This window comes from Triturus cristatus, chromosome 3_1, assembly GCF_964204655.1.
Source record: "Triturus cristatus chromosome 3_1, aTriCri1.1, whole genome shotgun sequence".
Taxonomy (NCBI): domain Eukaryota; kingdom Metazoa; phylum Chordata; class Amphibia; order Caudata; family Salamandridae; genus Triturus; species Triturus cristatus.
Genome location: NC_140583.1, coordinates 1,046,820,673 through 1,046,840,673, shown reverse-complemented (window position 1 = coordinate 1,046,840,673; position 20,001 = coordinate 1,046,820,673).

Here is a 20,001-nt window from a genome sequence, read left to right as displayed (position 1 = left end):
TGTCATCAAAGAACTTCATGCATACTGCAAGGTATAGATTAGAGCGTTATGATTTTTTTCCCCAGCCATTCATTATCTTAATGTTGCAAATAGGATTAATTTGGGCGCAAAGTGCCTCTTATTAAAGAGAATTCCTAACCATGATGTTACATTTTAAATTCAGAATTTGTGCTTCTCTAGACAAAGCACTCTTAAACTATACTGCCTATCAGTATGAATGACATTTCACTCCTATACCTTGCAGTCCTCTGTCACATGTAACTTTTCTTCTACACTGTTTTACATACCAATGATTGATTGTCTCTGTTGGGGGCGGCGTAGCCTGGAGCCGAAGTGAGAGGCTTCGGAGCTCCGGCCGGCATACCCCCAGTAAATGATTATCCTGAGCCCCGGGCACATATATTTTGTGCCTACTGAATGGCGGACTGTCCTGGGAGTGCGTTGCTCTCATTATTGCAGCTAAGCGGGCAGCGTGGCAGAGAAAAAACGGCTGGCTATGTACTGATAGTGACCGGCCCGGAGCGATATAAGATGGCGGCTGACGAGGGGAGGAGCAGCTAGCCCACGACGTTCTGACTGGACCCTGAGCAACCGAGGGCCGAGAGTATCTCCCATGATACTCAGTGGAGTGGGCCGGAAGCGGAAACTTTGAAAGGTGTTGGCAGAAGACCTGGTAGACCCCTCACACCCATCACAGCGAGGCGGAGACGGGGACTGCACTCGCGGCCGAGTAGCGGAGAAGCCTATGTCGGAGGGGGCACCCAGTTGAGACCGGAAACTCCTGGGTGTGCACCATAGTGCAGCTACATTAGACGGCAGCTGCTGTTTCATCTCCCTGCAGCCCGGTATGGAGCGAACTGTTTGTGGAGGCAGAGATTTGCTATTGGGAGGCCTTGCGGGGGAGCTGGCGTGCGAGACGGCCCAGCCACAGCATGAATGAGGGTTGACAGCGTGCTTCCCCCCCTCATGTCCTGATAACTGAAGAGTGCAGCAGTGGATGGCTGAGCAGCTGGGAAGTGTTCGCTGCAACAGTGCAACATTAGCAAAAGCAGCGAATGCATGTTTAACATGTCCCCTCTGATGGTAAGGTTGATCATTGAGACTATACCTGAGATCATGGACAAAAGTGGTGTTCTGCCTTTGTACTGGCTGCATAACGAAGGCCCTAATGTAACACGCATGGGTGGGAGGGACGGGTGGGGGGAACAGTTGGGGATAGTTTGAATAGATACACAGGAACTGTGAAGTTACAGCTAAGCAAATTAGTAATTAGTGAGTTGTTAAGTCAGCCGTGGATGCCCTGGTAGTAAACGGATGGAGCCAAGCTATTAGATGCGATTGATAAATATTTTCCCACTGTGGACTGTTTCTTTGCAATATCATAATAGGAACGAGACAAATGAATCTAAAGTTGTATTGATAAATGTGATAGTGTTTGTTAGAAAACTCAATAAAATCTGTTTGCAAAAAAAAATAATGATTGATTGTCTCTGTCTCTGTTTAATATGTGTGCAATGGAAAGTACACCCTACACTGGTATGAGAGACGTTATAAAACAAATTAAATACATCTCAGAGAGAGTGGTAATGGAGACCTCGAGGGGCACTGTTAAAGGATAATAGTGAGGGAATCACTGGTGGGGTGGTCATTGGGGTGCGCCAACAAACGTTGTCACACAGGTCGCCACCAGTGCTAAGGCCGGCCCTGTGGGGGCATATTGTGTGCCTCTGAGAAAGTATTCATGGTAATTGCAGCACATGACTGGCACTGCGATTAACATGAATACTCACACAATCTGCACTGATAGGTGTTGCTGCAACCACACGCGCGGTCGGGTTACTTACAGTGCCGCACACAGAGGGAAAAAATTAGAGGGAACATTGTATATGACCACTTCCAGAGAGAAGTGGGCATAACTCAGTCCCAGAGATCCTAAGTTTACCATCACCAAAATGGTTAACTCTAAAAAGTTGCCTACACTCAGGCAGCCCGCCTTAGGAGTGGGACTAACCTGTGGGCGGAACTGAATGTTTTTGCCTGTTCAGGTACCAAAGGGCTCTGGGCAAAGGGGGATGGCTTCCTCTTTTGTGAGAGAAGCCAGATTTTCAGTAAAGAAAAGAGAAGCATAATCCAAGCCTCCAGTCCTGACACAGAATTATGCTCCTATACATGTTCATTATGGTCCTCTTGTTGTTCATTCTACTGGTCCTGGTCATTACCATTCTTTAGGTCTTTTTACTTCTGGTCCAGTTCACTCTGTTAGTTATTCTTCTCCTTACCCTTCAGACCGATTTTTAGTCCTTTCGCTCCTGGTTTTCCTCTTCCTGATAGGCTGGGTCCTTTTTTTGAAGGCCATTATGCAAGGAAAAAGCAAAATACGACTCAAGATAGGGTGTTTTTCCTGTGTTTAGCAAGTTATTTCAGTAAACATTGGTCTCACTAGAAACCACTTATTGCATTGTTACAGGGTTCAGTTTTGTAGTTGATGGACCAAAGAAAGATGTTTAGTCAAAAGTAACCCAGCCAACACGTGTTTCACTCCTTGTTTATTTAGTGTGCAGGCCTGGGGCTTTTTTCAAGGCTAGAAAATCTATTTGGTATCCAAAATTAGATATGTCGCAGTAAGTAGTCACTAACCACCTCAGAGTAGAGCATCTTAGATAAGGGTCCCTGGAAAAAGTTAATCTCCTTGCTGATTAAAGTCAGGTGTGCATACCTCCTTATTGGGGTTACTCATCTTTAGCATGGAGACTCACCAATTCGAAGTCGGAACTTAACAGTCATTGGAATGAAGGGTGTATGTTTTTCAGTCTCTCTATGTAGTCGCTGGGGCTGTCTCTGTGGCCCAAAAACATGGGTTAGTCAGGAGTTAGCCATTCAATAGCCAACCTCATTCTCCTCCTGGTACTGCTAAATCTCTTTCTCGTCTTCTTCCCCTTGGTCCTAGTCTTCCTCTTCCTTCTGGTCCTCCTCATCAGAGCCCTCTTCCTTGTTCCTAGCCTGTCACTAGGGAGTGAGCCTTGTTGAAGCGTGTGAGGCCTGCAATTGCCTATCTGTTGTTTGGAAGGCCTGCCCATACCCTGTCGATGGGATGGGAAGCCTGTCTGTAGTCCGACACTGGCAGGAATGCTTTCTAATGCCCATCACCTAGGTGTGAGGTCTACCCATGGCCTGTCACTGTCAGATGATGCATGTCCAAATCCTATCACTTGGGTGTGATAAATTGTCATCAGGGTATGAGATTTATCCCTAAATTGTCATCTGGATGTGAGATTTATCCCTAGCTAGTCACTTGGTGGTTTGCGGTGTTCGTACTACTAAGTCAGTAGGTGAAGTAGGTGCAGCAAGTCACTGGGTGAGGTGTATAGATCTTCTTACTGTTGATACAAGGTAGTCACTGGTAAGTGGAATGGGTTGAGGCAAAACCATAGGCAGTTACTGGGGAAGGGTCATGAGCATTGGGTGTTGAACCCTGCTTAATGCTTTCACAGAGATCTGCCTACAATAGATGAATACTCAGTGTCACGGAGGGCATGAGTATTGGCCATTGTATTGTCTGTTGCTGAGATGTGTGGGCTATCCACACCCTGTTTGGGTGCAAGGTCTGTTAGTGGCTTGTCACCTGAGTGTGACACTTATCCCTAGTCAGTCACTTAGTGGGTTGAAACTGCTCTCACTAGCAGGTCTGTGGGTGGACTAGGTGTGGACTGGAACTGGGTGGGGAACCCAAAGTTTAATAGTGGGGATGAGGCCTGTCTCTACTAGCAAGTCCCTGGGTGGGGTAAAAGGCTGAAAATTCTCCATACGCTCCCACTCAAGGGGTTCAGGTGCCAGAGTCTGCTTTTTGTTGATCACAGAGGATGAGGACTGTCAACACTAGTTTAAGTAAGTAAGTAAGTAAGTAAGCAAGTAAGTAAGTAAGTAAAGGCTTATAAAGCGCATGACTGCCGTCTTGGTGCTGCGGAGAGCAGGACCGTGCAGAAGTCAGGAAGGGCTTGATCACTGTTGGGGAGGGAAAAGCCAGGTTTTAACCTGACTCCTAAACTGGGATATGTACGATAAAAGCTCAATATTGAGTGGAAGTTTATTCTAGAGTTTAGATGCCAAGAAATATTGACATCTGCCTCCCCATCTGGTCTACCTAACTCTGGGGACGTGGACCAGGGCTTTATTGGCAGATCTTAGCATCCTACGTGAGCATGCCTTTGGGATAATTTGTGGTAATCGTTGCCACCCCACCACCCCCCTCCCATAAAGGGCTTTATGAACCAGGCACAGCACCTTAAGCTGATCACTCAGTGAGTGCAAGTGTGAGTTTTGTCAATAGCCTGTCACTGAAGAGGAAGCCTAAAGAACACCTCACAAATCACCCTGCTTTAAAGTGTGTAATTCACCTAATACTCCAGTTTGCCCTCCAAACTAGAAACAGCCTCCTGTAGACTTCAAAGGAATCATCCACCCAAAAAATCTTCCCCACCCTCTAAAAATTATTTTCATGTCTATTGATTTCAATTGAATCATATTTCAGAAACCCTACAATGTCGCCTTCCTTGGAGATACAAACATTGAGAGGTATGCCTAGAGTCTGTCACTGGGGATGAGGCTAGTTCAGAACCCGTGACTCAGGCAGTGACGTACCAGGGGTGCCATAGGCCCTAACATAAGTAAGGAAACTGGGCCGTTCACCCTAACATTGAAATAAAAAGACAACCTCTTTGTGGGGTGAAGTGGGGCTCTGCACCAGAAGCACTAATGATTGTTACGCACCTGGACTTAGATGAGGACAAGTCACTGAAGGTTTTCTCACGAGGCCTGGCTCTTGCCCATTTCTAGGTCCTCTCAGACTCTTGAGCCCTAAACAAGCGAAACTTTCTTGAGGATTCTGTCTACCACCCACGCTCTACCTTCACGGTCAGGAAATATTAACAAAGCATAAACATTTGATCTGAAAAAGGAGAGAACGAGAGAGCCATCTAGTGGCTGGACTACATAATATGAAACAAGAAAGCCTGGGACCAATCCTTGTTTCCAGGCTTGACAAAACTGTGTGACCCTAGCCTCTCCCTTCTTATTTATCGCATGAGAGCATCTTCAACTACTGGGATTCAGGATGTGCGCTATACAAAACAAACTCCTGGGTTTTAAATAAAAAACTATAATGTTCCTCCACGTCTAATTAGAATCTAGGCCACAGACAGGATACAGAGTACAACTGACTTACCTTTCGCTCACTAATTGCACCTGGGCCCGTGGGATCCTTGCTATCCTACCTGAGGTTGCATCTGCGTCTTTTGCGGCTAAGTGAAAGTGAAAAAAGCTTCTATGGAACTTAAGGTCAGTGTTCGATACAGGTTTATTTACTATTTCATTAACCTGTTTCTGATTTATTTATTTATTTTTTGACACGAGGATTGATGTCTGTGGGCTCCTTCGAAAGAATGTAGTGCCTGTGGGTGGGCTATACACACTCAGGGGTAGAGGGGGCATGAGTGAAGTTTCTTTGTTGTTCTAAGGTGTGATGGAAATAGGGATTTTAAAAGGATCAAAACAAGAGGAGGAGGCAAGAGAACTGGTGTGGGGTGGCTTCCTGTTCAAGTACCACTCTGTGCAGTTCTGCAGGCACAGCCTCTGCGTGGGGTGATGCCCCTCACAGCAGGGCAGCCTCCAGCCTGGAGCACCCACAATAGAGGCACAAAGAGGTGTGACTTGTCTGCACCTGGCTATGAACAGCCACAAAAACAGATCAAGAAAGAGAACATGGGACCCTTTTCACCCTGAACAACAGACCATAGCTCTCTTCACCCCCTCCATATACCAAATGGCAGTGCTACAGGAAGGGCCTAATCAAATTTCAGTTGGAGCCTTGCAACCTTTGTCCTGAACTTCACTATCTAGGCCTCCTCCCTCCTCCAATCTTGTTTTCTTTTTTAAATTCATTTTATTTAACTATTGCTCAGTATACAAGAAGTATTAGTACACATTATCGGCTACGAAAAGGAATTCACCTCAAAACAAATCATCACAGACATGACATTATCACTGAGAGACAAAGAGATAAACATTATGCAGACGAAATTGTTCATGCACACCAGAATGGATTTCTTGAATCTCCGGGTCCGAGTAGAGCCTCTCCCACCGCCCTATCCCTCAGTTGCCTCTCTGTATTTGCGCCGTTTGTCTCAGACTGTCTCCCATTTCTTTGGGCAGCCTCGACTCTTGTAGACCACCTTCAATGTTCTTTGACACCAGCCAACAGCAACCTCCCAGTCTGCAACTAGCGGGGTCTCCTCTGCCCCCCCCCCCAGGGTCAGGCAATATTTCTCTTGGCAATTGGAGATGCTAACCTACGCCATATTTTCTGATATTTAGGCCATGCCTCATCTCCGAATAGTTTCAATTGAAATATCTCTTGTGTACTAGTACATGAAACAATCTTATCTACACATATTATGCTATACTTTATTAAAAAATTCTTATTCGCACAACCAACAATTAGATCGTATATATTTTATTGCATTTTTTCTGTTAAAAAACTAATCACATTGCACATGTGATACAGTTCTCTTTAAAACAAAAATTAATTTTTCGTTAAAACATTACATCAATAGTATAAAAACAATACAACATTATATTATAACAGAGATAAGAGATTGCTTCCATAACAACCGACGATCCAGGATTATTATTGAAAGGTTGCTTATAGTAGGAATCAAGTGTATACTAAGGTTGATTATAATAGAGAAACAAAAGCTACAACTTTAAATACAGGTTAGCTGTAATAATCTATCAAGTGACTAACAGAGAGATCCGAATTGCTAGTCTTGATAAAGATGGAATAATAATTCAATACCATCGAAACGCGTCGACGCCCTTTGTTTCTGTGTGGCAGAATCTGTGGAAACACTTTGTCCTGCAGATGAAATAATAGAACTCATCCAGGTTTAGTGTATATACCTTTCCGTGCGATCTGTCAAATTGATGACAAATTGGAATGTCTTTAGATATAGGTTTTTTTCTCTCTGTTAATATTGTGTTATAATATAATGTTGTATTGTTTTTATACTATTGAAGTAATGTTTTTATCGAAAAATGTATTTTTGTTTTAAAGAGAACTGTATCACATGTGCAATGTGATTAGTTTTTTAACAGAAAAAATGCAATAAAATATATACGATCTAATTGTTGGTTGTGCGAATAAGAATTTTTTAATAAAGTATAGCATAATATGTGTAGATAAGATTGTTTCATGTACTAGTACACAAGGGATATTTCAATTGAAACCATCAGATAGTACTCCAGTCCCTTTGTTCCAGTTGAAGGGGTCTCTCTCTATTTTTATATATCATCTCCGAATATACACAAAATGAGGCACTTGGCAGACACTGTCACTTCTTCTCTAGTGACCCTCGACATACATCGTACCACCGTGGTCCAAAACCGTTGTATTTCCAGGCACTCCCAAAGTACATGATAAAATGATCCCACTTCCCTGCATCCCCTAGTGCAGAAAGCACCATCGCCCCTTCCCAGGTGATGAAGAAGTGTCCTAGAATAATTCAATCTGTGGAGTATGTGCAATTGGATGAGGCGGGACCAGGCTCGCATTACCACTTCTCTAGTTCTTTGTATAGCCTCAACTCACTCGTCATCTTCAAGAGGGCCTACGCCTCCCTCCAACGTTTCCCTCAGCTTTACCAATGGATCTGGGGAGTTATTCATCAGTTTCACATAGGTTAAGGAAACTTTCTTTTGCTGCATACGGTCAAGAAGCAAACGATCCTCTAGAGGCGCCGCTTCAATCAGTTGCTCCCCCTCCAATATCACATGTAAGTGCGTGGCCAAGCTGTAAATATCTGAATTATTCGGTTTCTGCCATCTCAAACTCCTGTTTTAGTGTCTCAGTTGTAATGAAGGCTTGCCCCCTCCACACTTCCCCTAGCCATTCAATTGCTATCAATTCCCATTTGGAGAAACCCTGCAAGTCTCGGACCTCCTGTAGGATGTAGCTGTAAGAACAGGGGTCTGGCAGCCGTCAACTTATTTTCCCATACCAGGAATTTAGTGGTTTCTCGCCATGTTCTCATCGTTTCCAGTGTGTGAAGTGGTACAGAACCCTTTCTTCCCGTGTAGTATAGCAGTGAGGAGCAACTTCAAGTACTCGTATTCTGTCTATCTGCCCTGTAGGCGGGTTCTGTCACGTCCGAAAATATCTAATCGTTTACTACTACCAATTGGGACGCCCAATACTATTTATGTACATACCGGATTGCTAACCCTCCTTCATAAACTCCTATATGCAGTTTGCAGAGGGCAATCCTTGAGCATCCCCCATCCCAAAGTAGTTGTTGCAATACCCCTTCTACTTTTTTGAAGAAGTTGTGCAGGTTTTTAAACAGGGTATTCTGTAGTACATATAATAGTCTTGGCAGGGTCATAGTTTTAAAGAGCACCGCTCTACCATCAGAGAGAGTGGGAGCTCTCTCCAGTGAGCCACATCTCTGCTGAGATGGTTCAGGTGGGATTGGAGGTTTTTAAAAAAACGAAAATCCTCCTTATTTCTCGTTATATAAATACCCAGGTATGTGAACCCATTGTGTATTTTAGGAGCCTTACTTTGGCTTATCAATTTGGGCTGGCCCCGCACAGGTGATATCTCAGTTAATTGACAGTGTATCCTTCGAAAAGATGAAAACATGCAATATCCTGTTTACCGAGTGTAGGGCCCCGTGGCGTAGAGCACAATGTCATTGGCATGTAGGGAAATTCGTTCTTCCTAGTCCCCGCCACAATCAATGCCTCTTATCAGGGCATCCCTTTTAACCCACTCTGCCAAGGGTTTCAACATGAGCGCTAAGAGCATCGGGTACAGTGGGCACCCCTGCCTGCTACCCGGATGCAGTACAAATGAGTGCAACAAGACATTGTTCCCTGTACACTGGCTAGTGGGCCGTGATGTAGAAGCTGGACCCACCAACAGAATTAGGGCCCAACTGTGTCAGAGCCGCGAAATTGTAGCTCCAATTGAAACAGTTGAAAGCCATTTGCCAGCCGTGGTGCGTCCATTAGGGCGCTTGGGCGTTGCCCCACCAATTAATTTGATGCCGTTGCTGTCAGTCTCTCACATCATGATTCATTTAAATCCCAGGCAGGCCGTCGGAGGCAGTCAGCTCAGAAGGGGGCGGGGCAGCAGGAGTTCAGCCATCATCATGATGAGTCATCATGACATCGATAATATGGTGCCGGTCGGCGGAGCGCACACAGCAAGAGTGCGCATGTTCTGTTTAGGGCTTAAAGAATTTTGCAGCAGCCGGGAACATGCGCAATAGGCTGCTCATTAGAAGAGCGAGGGTTGTTCCATGCTGCTCTTCTAATGAGCAGCCTAGTGCGCATGTTCGGGCTGGTCGCAAAATCTTTAAAGCCCTAAACAGAACATGCGCACTACTACTGCTCAAGCCAATCCTGGTGCTGCTGGAGCAGCGTCTGGATTGGCTGAGACCAAGACGCAGGCGCCTGTCTCAAGAGAGCCTCGAGTCGAGAGCTCTGGCAGCAGGAAAACGAAAACGCGGGACCCGGGGGAAGGTACGTTTTATTTTATTAAACTCCTCCCGCCGCCTCCCTTCCTACCCCATCACGCGCAACCCCTCACGCAATCACCCCACCCACCCGTCATGCCGCCCGTAACTGAGCGCTCACATAAATATCCTTGCAAATAAGGGGGCTCTACTGTTTAGAGTTATTGTTCCCCATGTACCCTCCAAGTGTGCATACTTTTTCCAGTCTGTTTAATTTTTACTTTTACATAACCTTTGCAGTGCTGTCCACGTTTATCAGCTAACTTAGCTCAGTGAAAGGAGGCACCTGCTGCACAGATATGTGCATATATAGCAGGTCTCTCTCTATGCAGATACATCAAATGGATAAAGTGTCTTATGCAGTACGCTGTATTCAATTTTACGTCATGGATTGAATCCTAGTAAAAAAACATTGGTGGGTTCATGCATTTGTAGTTGTGGAGACCCGTGCAAAACCTGAATCAGGTTACAAGTTCCAAACGTCACAACATCACCAAAGACCTACACGTACTAAATAAAACACAGTCCCTTAAACATCGCAAACGTCACACGAACTGGGACTTGGGGGCGTATCAAACTTTCCTGACACTCGTTGCTCCTGATGGGTTATGAAGGCCATTTCAAAGTGGTAGTGTGGCCGTTACGTTTCTGTGCGACGGGACATGCTGGCGATATTTAGATGATTTGTGTTTGGTTTCACATGACATACATATTTGCTTCACTGTTTGCGACCTTGTTTCTGCAAAACGTGGAGGCCTCAGCAGCGTGCACTTCTTTCAGTGTGCTTTTCTACATTTTGGTAATATTGCAGAGTTTTGCGTATTTATAGTCCACATAATTAACAGCATGGACCACGTTGCTAAGTACATAGGTTATGTTACAAACCCTGATGGGAGGGCTTGCATTGCATTTGGAGTAAAAGAAGGCCTTCATCCTTTTCCTATTCCTATTCAGGAAATGCTGTATATTTATTGGGTGAAATGTGCCTAATTCAAGACTCCTTCCGTAAGTGGCGCACAGCAGCAGCATCATGTCACAGTTGACGTGGTTGTACTTGTGTGTGTATCAGCCATGTTGTTGTGCTGCTGTTGTTGCTGGCCTCGCTTATACTACATCAAAATAGCCTTGTGTCTAGCGAAAGATGAGCCGAGACCAGGAGTTACCCTTTGATGATCTGCGACGATCATAGCCATCCCCGAATAGTAGTTATGTAGGGGTCACCCGCAGTGGCATAATCTGTCATCTTGTTACGCATCCAGAATGCTTGGGCATTAAGGGCACAGCCAAGACACATGCCCTAAGTGCCAACCATGACGCACATCCGCGGGAGCCTTGTTCATCACATGCTGCTTTATCTTGCAAGATTCTTTCCCGCCATCCTTGACTTCTGCTTTCTTCTGTTTGTTCACCTCTTCCATCCTTCACATCGTCATCGTCTTTTAACCTTTTTTTATTCTGTAATACAACCCTTCCCCGGCACCTTTCGATATCAGGAAACCACCTATAGTTTAAAGTCTGCAACCTGCTAGTGCCTAATGAGCTGTGCAGTTTTGTTTATTTGTGTAATGATTATTCAGCGTGTAATGTTTGTTTTAGAAATAAGCCTATCACCAAGCCACAGTAGTCCTTATTTGGAGATAGGCTAATGAGCGGGAACTTGATTGATGATGGAATGAGGAAAAGCCTCTAAGGGCAGTTGGATGGGGGTTATTTAGTAGATTAATAGTGATATTAGAAGGCAGTGGAACTTGTTTTCTTGACTTACAAAAGGATGAAATGCGGAGTTGGATTGGACGGGGTTTAAATCTGAAACAGCCACATTTTGCATACGTCTTGTAGGATATATATTTGAAGGCCTCGCTCTTATCACAGCTAGCTACCAATCTTTCATTCTTATTGTTGTTTGTTATATTTCACGCTGGTAAAGAAAGTATTGCTGTGGTATTGTGCAGCATGTTCCCCAGCTCGATGTCTTCCTTTGACCTAATTCAGTCGTCTGAGTCATGCCACCATGGAAGTATGCTTATGAAAGTGCTTCACTTTGTTGCCACCAGTTCTTACACAACAATCTTAGCTGAAACGTCTGTGGCCCTGGTTGTCTTGATGCTTCGATACAAATGTACACTTGGATGTCTCCGTACCTGAAGACCAGTACGCAATGCAAATCATACCAGTGCTGCTTGTAGAAGGGCTGTGGACAAGGGCTGTAGACACTTCAGTACTAGTACAGAAACATGTCAAGCAGGACAGGACGAGAGGCCTATGGGGGTTCATCTGTGGATTACGATCATTGCACAGAACAAACAAGGGTACTTTCACAATTGCTTTATTAAACTTCTTGCTTCTCAAAGTTGATTGAAAATGCACCATTTACCCACTCTTTTCTTCAAAATTTTCTCTGGGTGAGAATCCCCCCGAACCCCCATAAGATGTTCAGCCGCGCTCGCTGCGCTCGCTAGCAACAGTGCACTCCTACAGAAAGTTTACGCCCTACCACTTTCAAATGTCACCAGCCACCACTGCCATTTGCACGTTGAAAGAAAGCAACTCTGCAATATTAGGTCGCTACCCAAGAATACCTCAGAGGTATGGGACCTAATCTCCTCTAATGAACCAGATTTATGTTTCCTCACGGAAACTTGGCTTAAACCCCACTCAACCCCGGCCATTGCTTTAGCAATTCCTACGGGCTATAAAATAATCAGGCTGGACCGCCCCACGAAAACAGGAGGCGGGATTGCTATTATTCATAAGCAAGAAATCAATTGTCTGGTTCTAACTGAACTAAGTACTCCGGATATTGAATTAATGATTTTCAAATCCTTTTCTTCCCCCAAAAATATACAGATGGGTGCCTTGGTTTATTGCCCTCCGGGCCCGTGTATGAATTTTTCTAATACGCTACTTGAGATCCTTGCTCCATATATCAGCAATGATAGACACTTCCTATTGGTTGAAGATTTTAATATACATAGTGAACAGAAAGACTGTAAGGAGGCACAGTCTATATTAAACGACCTATCTTTACTTGGGCTAACACAGCTAAATTCAGGGCCAACGCATAACGCAGGACACACCTTAGATCTGATATTAGCCAACTTTCCCACAGTTACTTGCTTACCCCCCACCCAAGTCAGCTGGACTGACCATTTCATTATTGAATTTTATACCTCTCACTCCAAACATACTCCTTACAGACACACTTCCCTTTCTAGTAAACGACGCCAATGGCACAAAGTCAATCAAGAAGTCTTTAAAGAGAACTTCATAGAGCCCTCTATTACCATATCGGAGAACATTGAAAGTGCTCTAAGGAAGTTTGAAGAAGCAACTGGGTTGGCTATAGATAACATAGCCCCTTTAAAAACATTTAAACCCCGTCCCGCAAATAAACAAGAAATTTGGTTCTCTGATGACCTCAGAGTTTTAAAAATAGCAGCAAGGAAGCTGGAGAAAAAATGGAGAACCTCCCACTTAGTGAAGGACAGGAATCACTACTGGGAAGCATTATCTACTTATCATAAAGCCATTCGTAATGCGAGAAAAACTTACATTGCATCCCAGATTACTGCTGCAGGGAATTCTCCCAGGGTTTTGTATCAGGTACTCCAATCATAGGTTAAACCGGTAGCCTGTGAAAGCTCTGAGCTGGTGTCTCAACAGCTCTGTGATAGCATATCTTCGTTTTTTTCTAAGAAAATAGATACTATCTACGAGAAATTAGTTGCCACAAATAATGCCTTGACTACTGACACAGCTCTTATTTTTAAAGATTTGGAACATAATCATATTACACATATTTTAGACATTTTTCCGCCCATTACCCCCAAGGATCTATTAGCACTGACTACGCAGATTAAGAGTGGCAGCCCGGACGATAAAATTCCAGCCAGATTAATGCCTATTTTACTAGAAACATTAGGCCCTATGATTGAACAACTTGTCAATCTATCTCTTAATACGGGCTCCGTCCCCAGAGAATGGAAGCGTGCGTTAGTAAGGCCTATTAGGAAAAACACTGCCACCCCATGGACTGAACTGGCGAACCTTAGGCCCATCTCACTGCTACCTTTCCTGGGAAAGTTGACGGAAAAATATGTTAACAGACTTCTATCCAGCTTTATCGAAACTGCTGGTGGCCTGGATTACTCTCAATCTGGGTTCAGGCCAAAACACATCACTGAGACCACCCTTCTGTCTGTTATGGATGATTTGCATATGTTTCAGGATAAAGGCCACTCTGTGATCCTAGTGTTATTAGATCTGTCGGCAGCGTTCGACACCGTGTCACATAACATCCTTATTAACCGGTTGTTGAACGTAGGAATTAAGGATAAAGCCCTTGCTTGGCTGAGGAGCTTCCTTTCCGATCGTACACAGACTGTCACCATGGGTACATACCGTTCTACGGAGGTAGAAATCACGAAAGGGGTGCCACAAGGCTCCTGTTTGAGCCCAACACTCTTTAACATCTACGTGGCACCCCTGGCAAGAGTGATGCGCAAATTTGGTTTCATCCCCGTGTCATATGCTGATGACACGCAACTCCTCTTCCCATTTAAAACCCTTACCACGGAATTAAGGAGTTCCTTCTCTGCAGGCATGAAGGCTGTAGCACAATGGATGTCCACCAACTACCTACAGTGTAACATCAGTAAAACTGAAGTTATGGTGTTCGGAGAAGCTAATATACTGTGGACTCCTGATTGGTGACCACCTGATCTTGGCATAGTACCAGAGCCCAAACAGGTCGTTAAAAACCTGGGGATTCGCCTTGATCAGGATCTGTCACTAAAACAACATACCAACAACGTTGCAGGCATATGCTTCCACACCACCAGCCTATTAGGCAAGGTCTTCCCCTTGCTGCCGGACCATTTTAGAAAAAATTTAGTGCAAGCCCTTATTCTGAGTCGGATCGACTATTGTAATGGCCTGCTGCTCTCTGCTAATGAGGGAGTGTTGACTAGACTCCAGGTTATACAGAATGCGGCAGCTTGCCTGGTCCTTAATGCCCCTCCTAGAACAGCGTCTAAGCCTCTATTGGATAAACTACATTGGCTTCCAATCCGTCAAAGGATAAAATTCAAAATATGCTGTCTGATTCAGAAGAGCATAAATGGACAAGGTCCCTCTTACCTGGGAAAGAAATGTATTCCCTACACTCCTTCCAGATTGCTCAGATCCAGCAGTGGACATCTGCTGGTAGTACCACGTGCCAAGAAAGCGAGGCACGGGAGCAAAGCTCTATCTGTGGTGGGACCTACATTGTGGAATAGTCTCCCTTTGACTCTTCGACTATGCTCCGAACATCTGACATTTAGGAAACAACTCAAAACTCTGCTGTTTAAGAATAAGATTTAGTTCTGCTCTCTCTCGTTCTGCTGGAGGGAAAGACCAACTGGCCCAAAAGCGCAGAGATACTCCTGTTGGAGTCGATTCTAGCGCTATACAAATTCATAAATAAATAAATAAATAAACTCTACTTGTTTGGCATGAATGGCCGTGGTCAAATGGAGCACTCCATACAAGCGCCTCAAGTTGAGCCGGGTCCCCCAGTGCGGCATAAAACCAGACTGATCAGGATGGATAACTGATGTAATGACTGGTCTCAGTCTATTAGCCAAGGCCTTGGCCTCTATGTTCAACGATGGGATGGGTCTATAAGAACTAAAAGCTGTGCGGGCCTTATCATTTGTAGGTAGGACTACTATTGTCGCCATTCTATGATCCACTGATAAGCTGCCTCTCTCCCGAGCTTTGTTAAAAATATTCAGCATATGCCTTGCTATTGTATGTGCACTTGAACTGTTCAACAGGTAGACCATTGGGTCCCACTGCTTTGCCCGACTTCAAATCCTGAATCACCTGCTTAACCTCATCTGTTGTCAAATCTTGCTCTAGAACCATTCTGTCTTCCCAGGAGATCCTCAGTCAGTGCCCGACCTGTCGGCCTTGGAGGTGTAAAAGGTCTTGTAATACCTAGCGAATGCTTCCACTGTTTCCACCCCGTGGAGTGAAGCCTTCCCTCAGCGTCCCTTATCTCTAGGACCCAATTCCGTTCCCCGTCTCTTTTGTCCAGCAAGGCTATCAGTTCGCTTGCCTTGTCCCCTATGTCATATAGTTGACAATGTGTGGCACTGGCATATGCCCACGCCCCGTTCCCTGCACGGTACTTAAGTTCATGTTGTTTTAGGCTGAGTGTGTGCTGTAGTCGCTGGGTAGTTGCACCATCCTCCAACACCTGAGTCTCGAGCACCAAGATCTCCCGTTCTAAAGTGTCGCATTGTATCTTCCGTTCCTTCTTTTTCTCCCCGATCATCGCCTGGGTATACTCCCAGAAAACAGTCTTCAATGCTTAACACAAGACACATGCTGACCGGACTGTGCTGTCATTCTCCTGAAAGTATTGGCCTGCCCTTTAACTTACTTTGACTCAGAAGGATTCTTATTTAAGGTACCAGGGATTAATCCTGGGAGGCAGTGTGGTGTCCCTGGCAGGGCCATCTAGAACTAAGACTAAGATTCCCCAAGCCCTGTGAGTGGCACTGTGAAATCGGTTAGCAAACGGTCTCTTTGTGAAGACATATTCCAGCCTAGATCGACTACCGTGGACTGCAGAAAAATAGGTGAACTGTCGTATGTCAGGGTTTTGTTCATGCCTCAGCAAAGTCTTGCAGTGGACTAGGTTCACCATCTAGTGGAGAGTTAGTGCCCCTATCCCACCCCAGTCCATTGTGGCATTAAAGTCCCCACCTATCAGTAAAATCCCTGGGTGCAATTCTAACAGTTCCCAATGCAGAGAAGGTTTCCGCATGGAGCCGTGGTGACACATTAACTGCATCACATATCGCCCCAATGAGGTCTGTCTGCGTACGGCGCAGGATAAAAGGCACTAGGGTTTGAAGTGATATGCCCACCCCTCTGGAATTGGTGGTGAAACTTGCGTGTGCCAACAGGGTATAGCCAAACTGGTCCAATGCTTTATAATGATTGTCCTTTAAGTGTGCCTCCTGTTGTAGGACTATATCAGGGACCTGCCTGCAGAGTTATTGCAAAAACACTGTGCATTTAATGTTATGGCCCAGGCCATTCATGTTCCATGTGAGGGTTTTTAACGTTGCGCGGGCGTAGTGTAGTGTAGAATCAACTGAAACCCCAGGAGTTGTGTCCTCATGCATAAAGTAGAGCAACCCCGTCCCTCCCAAGCTATCTCTGGTGACCATCCCTTGGGGTCTGTTTATACCGAGCTAGTAAAAAAATTACAGCAAAGTAAAGAACAAAGTCTAACGTAAGTACAAGAACCCCAACCATGAAACTCCCTGCCACCCTGCTCAGTTGGTTCAAAACCACCCACCAATCCCACTTGCGGAGCGCCTGTCGCCCCAATAGTAACATATTATACCTTATGGTGAGTTAGTGCTGCCAAGAGGATCCAGTGGGTGCAACGCAGTATCCTTCCCTTGCAATGTTTATATGTTTCCTGCTTGTGTCCATTTGAGGTATTCCTTCGTCCCCCGACCCCCGCTGGAGCCCCTGGGCCATCACTCCTCCTGAGTTACCGCTTTTGATGTAAAGCGTAAGCCAAGAAAGGATACAAATTCTGTCCATCTTCAATACAGGCTACCGGGCAAATATTCATGTTTGCTGACAGTCCACCGCTCGTTGCCCTTCCACCAAATCAAATGATCAGCCTTCTCAAGGGCTCTATCCTTGGTTGGTTCCACGGCTTCCTCAGCGTCATCTCATACCTGCCAATTGTGCTATCGTCCCCTTCGTGCCTGCGCCACCTCTCCAGCCACTCCTAGGTCTCCTACGGAGTGGTGAAATGCCATGGTTTCCCTTCTGCCACTACCTGGAGCCTCGCTGGGCACAGCATCATGTATTTGATGTCTTTGGTACGCAATTCGCACTTCATCGTTTCAAAACTCTGGTGCTGGTGCTGTACTTGTAGTGTAAAAACCGGAATGAAACGCACCTTGGCATTGTCATATCACCGTGGGATCGGGCTGCCTGCAGGATAGCATCCCTAGCTCGGTAGTTCAAGATTCTGGCTATGATTGTCAGTGGAGGGGCTCCAGGCTTTGGGATAGGCACCACTTTCCATTGTGAAGTTCGAGAAGTTTGTGGTGTAGATGGTTTAGTATGAGGTCTTCCAGAAAGAGATCAACACTTGGCCTCTCATCCCCCTCCGAGACCTACCACTATCCTAATATTATTTCTGCAAGCCCGTCCTTCCTGGTCTCCCAGCTTCGCCGACATGATGGAATGTTGTTTTGTGAGGTCTTGTACCTGCTCCTTCAACCATATGGACGTATATTGCAATTGGTTGATGTTAGTTTCAGCTGTAGTGACCTTGTCGGAGATTTTACAGAAATCTGCTCTGAGGGGATTGACATTGGTGGTAACAGCGTTCAGTTTTGGCTCAATAGTACCTTTTAGGTCGCTTTTGGCCACCATGATGGCACTGAGTGAGGGTTCTGTCGCTTCAGACTGATCCATAGCTTAGCTTGACACCCCGATGCTGGTTCTGGCACAGCATATTTATCCATCTTGTTGGTTTTTGTGTTTGCCCCTCACTTGGGTCTCACCATATCCTCACTTGATATTAAGGCAGAGCCTGTTTAGTTAAGGATCTTCTTAATAGGGCGCTTGTCTATACTTCAGTTGTCAGCTAGGTGCTATTCTTACAAACTGTTGGTGCGGTCAGTCACCCCAGATAGTCATGTGCTGTAATGCCCCTTACCAGGCATCTCTGTCCACTCGCCGGCCCCCCTGCAGTGTCCCCGGCTCCTGTTAGGTCCGTATCCGCCACCTGACCGAGTTCAATTCCACACCAGAGGGTCCGCACCTCGCTTCACTCCACTGCCTATGTGTACAGTATCCCGCAGGCAGGGTAGGAATTGATTTTTCAGTGCACTGTGTGAAGGAAGGGGTCCCCCACCAATAAGACTTTCACCATGTGCTCCATTCACCCAGCACCTCTTGTGTTGTCTAGCAGATCATCACCATGCTTCACCTAGTATCTCCCAATGCCCAAACTCTGTGTTTTTATGAATCCCAGCAGTCAGGAATAGGGGAGCTCATCCAGGTCCCTCCTGCATCTCTTGTGATACACCTCAATTGTCTGAGAAAACAAATTCCTCCCTAACGTGTAGACAGAAATAGGTCCCAGACATCCAAATGGAACCCACAGGCCAACATCACTCCGATTCACTAATACATATAACATTTATGCAATATAGTCACAAATACTTGGGCGGGATTAGGTGACAAAACATGCTATAAATCTGTTTGTGCATTGGTGAAGCACTCTCAGCCAGTGCCAAATAACACATTTTTAGTGAGTGAGAGACAAAAAAATGTTTTGACAGAATAGTGAAGGAAGACCTTGAAATAATAACATATCTTTTTCTGCACCAACTCAAATTGTGCAGCGTACCGACCTTGGCTGTTGGGTTACTCCAGACTAAGCTTAAAAGCGCTTTCCTAGGCTTGGCACACAGCAAGGTAGGGCTCTTACTGTTTAAATGATGTGTACACTTGGAATAACTTGTTTAAGCTGCCAGTCCAGGATATGGAGCACCATGTATAATGTGGTTTCTCTCTGCAGCCTACATTCACTGACTGCTTGCTAACCCAGAAACCCTTCGCCCACTATACTCCTAAACCCTGTATGAACAATGTACATTGATTTACTCTTGCTTGATTCCTCTCCTCTCTTTCTTCAGAGCGACCCTCTTCTTATCTTCCATCATCTGCATAGCTTCTATTTCTGAGATTACCCTCCTCTCAGTCTCATGGCTGTCTGTCTCAAACCTTATTGTAATTCTGCAATTGGTTGATACCTCATTTCTTAGATCAAAACCCCTCCTCTTTAAAACGCTATCCCTATAAACTAACCCTAACTATTCTCCGCCGGCCTATTTATCTCCCCAATGAAGAGAGAGGGACTATGAAGAATGAAGGTCCAGCATACTTGCTACTCTGTGTGAATTAATCTAGAAAGAGTATGCAGTTCTTAAATTTGTATAATGGGTGATACCATTGGTATCACACCCATGCCAAGAATGGCAGGAAGAATATGAATATCCAGGAGCAAGAGCCATCAGCCTCCCAATTGAGTGGCATGCTTCATCATTGGGCATCTCCTCCTTGGGCAGACGCTGCAATGCCCAACGGGCCCCTCGAGGGGGCCCTATCCCGGAGATCTTTTAAGATGTTTTCACAGTAATGAGCTTAATGTGAGGGCGCTGAATGTGTCGATTGGAGAGAAGTGAGAATGTATCAAAATGACAAAGGGCCACCTAATAACTATGTTATTATAATGGTCGATCTTGTCATATCTAAAAATCAAGTGAAAATTGTGAAGGAAACAATGTTCCTTTGTATCTCAAGGGATCAATTTTAGTGGAGGTCAACATGTTTC